The sequence below is a fragment of the Daphnia pulicaria genome, chromosome 1, assembly GCF_021234035.1.
Source record: "Daphnia pulicaria isolate SC F1-1A chromosome 1, SC_F0-13Bv2, whole genome shotgun sequence".
In the NCBI taxonomy this organism is placed as follows: Eukaryota; Metazoa; Arthropoda; class Branchiopoda; order Diplostraca; family Daphniidae; genus Daphnia; species Daphnia pulicaria.
Genome location: NC_060913.1, coordinates 30,051,609 through 30,060,563, shown reverse-complemented (window position 1 = coordinate 30,060,563; position 8,955 = coordinate 30,051,609).

Below are 8,955 nucleotides of genomic sequence, written 5' to 3'. Positions count from 1 at the left end.
GTGAAGGAAGACCAGCCAAAAGAAAATATAGCAAGAGTCGAACCTAAAGAAGAGGAAGTACAACCACAACCCCCCAGGCAAGTGCACCTGCCGCCCATGCAACATCAAGCACAACAACAACAACAGATAGAGAGATACAGAGCACAACCCAGAAACATTTTTGATGACAGCGACGACAACGACGAAATGGCTCTCACAGATGTAGCTATAAACGCTTGGCAAGCAGCAGTAGAGAGGCAAGCTGAAATTCTAGAAAACGGACTAGTATTCATGAATGCACCGAACGTAAAGAAAGAAATACCAGCTTTCACCGGAGAAATTGAAGGAAAAATGGCAAGAGAAAGAATGGTTTAAAATAGCCGAACGCATAGCAACACACGCAGCATGAACAGACGTGCAAAAGCTACGTTTCTTCCAAGAACGAATGAGCAAATCAGCCGCTAACTTTAACGACCCTCTAACAGCAGCCGAAAAAGCTACTTATGCAGTATGGAAACAGGCACTACTAGACGGCCTAACAGGTAATACAACAAAAGCAAGGAAGAAGGAACAACTGAAGACCCTCAAGCAAAAAGAAACAGAACGAGTCAGAGATTTTAAAATCAGAATCGACGACACCTACAGAATTGCATACGGCGTTAACGCAGCAACAAGTCGTCGCGCAGACGTAGTAGCAGTGCGTAATTAAAAATTGAAAGACGTATTGCTTAATGGACTAAAACCGCAAATAGCAGATCTAGTCTGGAATAGGCACAATTTGAACGACAAAACATATCCAGAAACTGTAGAATCGGCCGAAGAATGTGAAAAAGTTGTGAAAATGAAACAATTACGGAAAATAAAGACTTGTCCTCTGCTATGATGTTAGCAGCAAAGAAAAGTCAGGAAATGTCGGAAGAAGTCAACAACTTGAAACTACTACTTCAGAAGTTGGAGAGTATGTCAGTAAATCAACAGATAGCCAAAAACTAAAAAAAAAAAATACATCAACAGGTTGTAGTTTATATAATCGTAGTAATAGAATAGCTGCATAAAAGAAGAAATTTAAAAAACAAAAATCCAAAGTAATGGAAGTGCAAGAAAATACCATATATTTAAAACATGAAGAAACCAAGTGAAAAGAAGAAGAAAATTCAAGGAAAGAAAAAACCATTAGCCAATAAATCTGTTTTCTCACCCAAGCCCGAGAAACATTAAATTTTGCTGAAAATGCTCACCACAAAGAAGAAGACACGGAAAAGTAATCCGTAGTTAAAGGGCCCGAAAAAAAAGGATGAAGAAGAAGAAACACAAAATATTTGAAAATCTTCCCAGTTATTTAACGAAGTACCTGATCAGCCCAACAATCTTACGCTATCCGAATCTTTTCGCGAGAGATTCATATTCATAATGATGCGACAAGAATTACGGTTTAGTATCAGTTTAAATAAGCCAAACGCACACAAATTGGCGTGAAATGAAATTTTTTTCGCCATTGCTTATAACTTCGTGCAGTGTTCTGTATTTGACGAATAAAATACAAAAAAAATACTTTAATACGCCCACAAAAGAAGGCAAAAATACAAATAAAATACAGCTTTATCTGTATTTTTTTTGTATTTTATTCGTCAAATACAGAACACTGACTTCGTGACATTTCAGATAAATGTCGAGAAATTTGAAAGAAAAGCTTACGCAATTGTGCAAGCGTTATAGCTAAATTCCCCGTAGAGAAACGGAAGAAAAATCAAGCATTGAGCAACTACGAGCCGTTAAGAATTTATGAAGAAATAAAAAAAAAATTTGCAAAATTTGCTAGATGTGCTATATGCCTGCAAGTTTGTGATATTGTCAGGGACTGACAAAAAAATCTGGAAAACAAAACGATTAACGAACGGAACCTACAGAATCCCAAATACCTACGACAAACTGAAAACGCAACCTGAGCAGCCGCCAGCGAATAACGCGTTATTAAACATAAACTTCGCAAATGAACAGGAAAACTTTAAGTACTGTGAATGCGCGCGCAAAATATGAGAAATTACAAAGAATAATAATAAGGAAACAGAAACGTCGATTAAGGACAATGCAATCGATGACAGCCCCTGAGACAGCGACCAAGTACATCTTTCAGCTAACGACGTCTTCAATGACAACGATTAAATCAATGAGCTTGACAAAAGTTTAATCGACACACAAGCTGACAGACTGCTGGTACAGGAATCCATAAAGAAAAAAAAAAGAGAAAGACAACGGAACGGATTCAACTTAGATTTTATTGGAACTAATTGGTAAATAAATCAAACAAAATCGTTCGTGGATACGACATCAGCATCAAAGAAAAGCAGAAAAGCTATCCAAAACCACTTTTACCCGATCCCCTCCCCCAGATGATGTCTAACAGACTTGGTTACAGACTCATGGGCCCGTTAAAGGAATCGAAAAAATGATAAAAATATATACATCAGTACTTTAATGCCCACTTCGGATGGCTGCCCAGTGATTGCTAAATAAATGTTACGTCATGAATATAACTGCCATGCAGGATCCCAGTGAGTTCTCCCTTCTATTCTACCTCTTGCTCCACCTCTGATTCTCCCTCTTATTCTCCCTCTTATTTTCCCTCTCATTTCTCCCCTGCAGTATCTCTTTTGTACTCCCTCTTAAGACTAGACGCCGGAATACCAGACTTCAGCATAGTCGGCGTTACTCTTTATTGTAAGGAAGAGTACGTATCCGTATACATCAGTACTTTCCTATCGGCGGAGAACCACAGACACCCGCTACATGAAGACAAGACGATCTCCACGCAAAGCATCGCGAGAACAATTTATTTATGCATTTATATTCGCTAATAGTAATGATTTTTTGCTTTCTCGTTGATCTTGTCGTAAGTTTCCAAATTTTATGAAAAATGTGCAAGAAATTTGGTATAGACACGAGGACGTGTCTTTTTAAAGAAAGGAGGTATGTAATGCGCAGTTGAGCACTGACCAAAGGAGTACATATCGTTTACTGTATGTATCGTCTGTAACCCCGCCCCCATCATAAATCACTTCTCCTGAGACAGGATCGTTTTGTCCCACCATAAATAACTTCTCCCGAGGCAGGATCGTTTCGTCCCGCCATTTTGGAATTACTTTAATAATCGATACGTACAACCATTCCAAAATGGCCGCGCGGGAATACATATATAAACTCCCGTCGCGACCTCCAAGAGTCAGACTAGTCATCTCACTCCTAAGGCAACAGCTGTAAGTTAAACTCTCTCTCTCTCAGTTTGTATTCTGTGCTATATAGCAAATAAACTAGTTCGGCCTAAATGTTTGAACCGTTCTTCGAAGTAAGCGCGCCTTTTCGAGCCCCCAAAAAGCGCCTCGCAGTTCAATAGTTATTTTTGGATTCTGATTCCGATTCTTCCGGAAAAAATTTACATGCCCGACATAGGAAAACCACGAAGAGTATGACGCAGCAACGCAAACAAAGCAAAGCAAAAAAGTAAATGCCAGCTTGTTGGCTGGCATTGCCAGAAAACGAAAACGTTTTTAGGAATTTTTAATATGTATTTGGGAAATCTCATTAATATCTCGGCTTCTGAGCCGAGTATTTAAAAGATGTGAAATGTGATGGTTTGAAGATGTTAGCTATCCCATAGTTTTAAACTAATCACAATATTTTTAGGTGCAGCAGTTGACGAGAAAAACATGCTGCACACAAACAAAAAAAACTAAATTTCGATATCCTCCACTGTTTTTCTGAAATATCTCCTAAAACGACAAAAGCTAGGTGATTGTGGTTTTAACCAATCGACTAAGCAAAAAATTTGTAACAAAAACCACATCTTTTTTCTTTAAACCCTAGCAACAATTTCAGGAAAATTCCCCCAAACGTTCAGTTTGAGTGGCAGACGGCTTGTTGAAACCAGGTGGTAATTTTGTCTAGCCAGGGGTATGAAGAGAAGGTTTCCAATGACAATGTAAATTTTCCATATGGGGATTTGACGGGAAGCTACTTTTTTACTAGCGATTTTTTATGGAGGTTGTGGTAAAAGTGCGCCATCTACGAGTGGTCTGTAGATTTAGTTTAGTTTTCAGTCGCTTTTTTTGCAACTCCTGAATTTTAAAATCACAGAAACTTAATAATTTCTTCACAACAATTCTTAATTAACAAGATTCCTTCGGGAATGTCCTTCGGGAATTTCTTTAAACGTTAAAGAGACAGAAAATCAAGGTTAAATAGTAGAAAGTAAATAGTATACATACTATTATGTTTGGAAAATTCTGTTTTCATTTATTCTCTTAAATGATTTGATTCTTATTGAGTAATTGACTAATAATCAGTCAATATTATGAGTTGTGCGACTTAGGTGTGGCGGAGGCTTCGCCCCGACACCCCACGTCGCACTTCATGTTTAGATTAAGTTAAAGTAACACTTATTACTATAGTAACAATACAATTATATCATGCGGTCACATTTTGCATTACATGAGTCTTGGCTAATAGATAGCGAGCTAGCATCATACCTTTTTTTTCCCTTCCAATTATATATCAATGATGGTCTAATGGTCATCAACCCAGGCTGCCATTCGCATCGTTCGCGGTTCGAATCTCGATCAAGTCGGAAAGGAAAACTAAGTTTGTAATTTTTGAAAAATTCCTCTTAATAAGCTTTCGGATGTAAATGGAAGTGGAAGATCGGTGGTAACTCGTCAAGACCGCAAGAAGATCTTGATGACCGAGGAGAGGACAGAGGAAGAAGGGAGAGATGACCCAGAGCTTCAAAATGAATATAATCTAACATTTTTAAAATGTTCCCCATCTTCTTGTTTGATGACTAACTGTTAAAAAAGGAGGCATAGAAATTTTACTTGGACAACCAAATTTATTACAATCAAGATAAAAAATAGTAAACAAAAAGAGGTAATAATAAAACAAAAAGGGTTAAAAAAATAAGAGTGAAAAAATACAAAGTAAAAAGAAGAATAAAGACGAAATCGAAATCGAACATAAAAACCAAATCAAATAATTAATACTACTCCCATAGCAGAAAACTTGTCTTGCTAGGGAAGATCCAAACTTTTTTTCTTTTTGTTTACACTGCTGAGCATGCACTGACAGTTGGAAGGTTACGCAAAAAAAGCGAATTCACTAACTAGGATTCGGCAACCAGCTAGGTAACAAATACGCAAATTAAATTTCTAAAACAGTAATAAAAACAAATGAAAACCCCGTTACGCAATTTATCAAATTTTGACAGAATTATGTACAAAATTTGGTGACGATTGGTCATTCAGGGAAGAAACGTATAAAGGATTACAAAATGGACATTAAACCCTCTGAATTTCACTACTAGCTACTACTACCCTACCCCCTATACCCCACACCCTATTTTGTTAAGGACCTTCGTATATAAATATACCTCAGGGATAATCAATGTGTAATAACACTTACGTCATTGTTTTCGTAACTTGACCGACTATCATCATTTTAAAAATGTTAATTTAATATTAAAAAGAAACATTGAACAGGGACACAAACACAACGACGCACAATTCATAACAAATACGTTGACCATTTTGGTGTTGCGAAGTCAATATATTTCAAGTTGCTAAACTTATCAATTGGGTCTTTTCAAAAATTTTTGGAAATTTGAAATTTTTTATTTTCACGATCCACTTAATATCTCGATATCTATATAAACACAAATTAATTGTTGTGAAAAGAATTGCATAACGGAAAATACACTGACCAATTTATTATGAATTGAAAGTAGAAAAAATAATTGGAGACACAAAAAACTCAGTAGTTGGTGCCAGGCCAGTTGGAAGCTCAATAAATTCATCTACGAACAATTCATCAACGAATTCAAACGTGTATGTAGAAAATAGAAAAATTCCGTAAATGTCAGTGTTGTTTGGTGGTTTTTTTAGACCATGTTCAGTTTTAGCTGGTTTCAGTTTATTAAATGATATGTTTGTAGCGTTTCTCTCTCGTAAGTTATAAATAGTGTTTCGTCTTAATGTCACACTTTTAATAAACAATTACTTAAGTGCGGTTTAGGAAACGGCGAAGTGTTTCATTATTTGTTGAATAAATTGCAGAAATAAACGCACTGTTTTAGGGACACGTGAAATTAGACCGACAAAAATGTGAATTAAAAGATGAAGGGTTGCCAACAATATTCAGAGGTAAAAAATGTAAAATGCATTATGTTGTTCAATGTATTGATATCTATCTTCTTTTGTAGGAACACCTACTGAGAAATTGACAAGCAAAATCCCATAATAGAAAACAGCCAACTCTTCAATTACCTATCACTAACATCAATTATACGGTTGCCACCTGTTTCGGCACTTCAATTTCCTCGTTTCCGGCACTGTTTTTGTCGTTTTCGGCACTGTGATTGTCTTTTTCGGCACCGCCGCCAGATTTAGTTCCAGGCGTCATGTTTTTGGGAGGGTTGCCAGGCGTGTGTGTTTTTCCGTTTCGGCACTATATTTTTCCGTTTCGGCACTATGTTTTTCCGTTTCGGCACTATTGTATTAATTGTATTTATTATTAGATTAATTTATTGGATTTTAATAAAATTTTGTCAAAATTTTAACACCACATTTTGAAACTCTTTTCCTTTTCTTATTCTGCGTATAGTCTAGTACCACAAACCAAATTCCTGGTGTATTAGTCTAGTGGGGGAACTTATGGTTGGAATCGGCTATCTCGGCTGAAGCCAGTGGTCAACTATGATCAGCGCTGCCTGGTGGACAATTGGGTGAACTAAGAGCTATAAACGGTTTGAAAATTTTCTAAGTCCGATTGCACTTTGCTTATAAAGCTATAAAATCGTAAAATATGAGTCAATAACAGTAATTAAGTATTATTTTTCCAGCTTAAATTATTTCAAAATTAATAGACAACAAATATGAGAAAAAAAGAAATGAAGTAATTGGGATTCGAATCTCTCTACCCAGGAGTCGTAGCTCGTGACTAACCAATTACTGGTTCTCGTGACTCTAAACGAATTATTTTACAAAAGATTAGTATTTTGGTTCATAGAGGGCACCGAAAATAGGTGACCAGCCCTGCAATTGGCTGTTAAGAATTTTGACTTTTGCACTAAGCTCCGCCTCTTGTCCGGAAACTGGCTTCATTCGAGATAGCCGATTCCAATTAAAGTTCCCCCACCAGACTAATAAACCATGCCAAATTGGAGTGCTGATGCTTTAAACCACTCAACTAACTAGACATTTCAATCTGATAAAGTTGGTTAGACTAGCGATGACTCGGGATGTTAGTTTTCGGATTCCGTCAGGCCGCAGCGCCTCTGTCGGGGGTAGTCGACCAGCCGTCAGGAACGGGTTGGGTTGCTCCAGCCGTCAGGAAGAGGGAGGGTACCCCAGCCGTCAGCCGTCAGAGCGCCCCTTTGCGGCCTGATGGTGCAATAGCGCGGATAGCAAATTGACATGAATAAATTGAGTGATTTAATCACATGATTATTGTCGAAAAAACTTCCATACGGGTGGCACAGAATTTGTGCCAAAACGGTGAAATTTGGTGCCGAAACAAACAATAGTTTTTCATGTTCGAGGACGTAGGGTTTGCATGGGGTGCAAAAACGGTTGAAGTTGGTGCCGAAACGATCGAAATTGGTGCCGAAACGGTCAAATTTGGTGCCGAAAAGGACAATATTTTTCATAATCGAGGAAGTGTGGTTTGCATGGGGTGCCGAAAACGACGAAATCGAAGTGCCGAAAAAAGTGCCGAAACTGATGGACACCAATTATACAACTAACTACAAACAGTACAGTAAGGAAAACAACAAACACAAAACTGTAAAATACAGTCACACTAGCACTGATTGCGAGCAAGAACAATATATTGGAAACGGTAAGACTGCCACTACTTGTCACTCAGAGAAACCAATTAAAGCTCAATCTTGTTAAATTCTGGAAGTAATGTTATTACAAAATCATACACTACCACTAGCTTACATAGAAGTGAAATTACCTTCAAGTTTCTGGCTCAAGAAACAAGTAAATGGAAATGCGTATAGTTTCTACTTTTTCGAAGTACAGGAGAACGATTACAGCATCGCCATTTTTAAGAATGTCAACGTTAATTGGGTTACAGACATTCACAAATTTTCTGTTTCAGTTAACTCTAAAAATGTCCCAGATTTTGATGGACCAAGTATGCCATGTATACAACTGAAAAGGGATATTGAAGAAATACTTAAAAGTATTGACAAATCAAGATTGTGTCCTGGTATTAAGAACGATTTTAATAATCCAAGTTTCAATAATCTTATTTATTCTTTAATAGGGAAAGCTTGTGTTCAAAACCATTGTCATGAAAACAAGATGTAAGGATAAGAATTTAAGGGGCATGCATGATATAAGATTTAATGGCCTTTAGAATGTTTGCTGATAAGAGTGAAAAGTTCTGCTACCGACGATAACCCAAGGATTAACAACATACTACCATTACCGTGCAAAAATACAATTAGAAAAATAAAAAGTTGTCTTTCATCTGAATTTAGGTTAAACGATTTTGCATTCATTGCATAAAGAAACATTTCAGAAACTTATTGCCACTACACATGAGATTTGGTTCGTTGATGTTGGACGAAATGGCCATCCTATAAGACATACGATTTGAGAAAAACGATTTCCAATTTAAAGGATTTTCTTACCTAGATCCTAGCCCTGATGAAGCCGAGGACGACGAAAATAATTTGCTCTCTTCGTGATCGGTGGATACAATCCATCTCAGTGTTCGCTTAAAAAAGTGCAGCTAAAGGCAAAGAGCTACAAAGCATCGTGATGAAAACATTAATTTTGCTACAAAAAGCGGGTGCGAGAGTTGCAACTACGATGTGTGAAGGGTACAGCCAAATAATTCACTGTGGAACATATTGGGAATATCAGGATGCAACACTGACTACGTGACCATGAAAAACTCCATCAGGCATCAGATTTC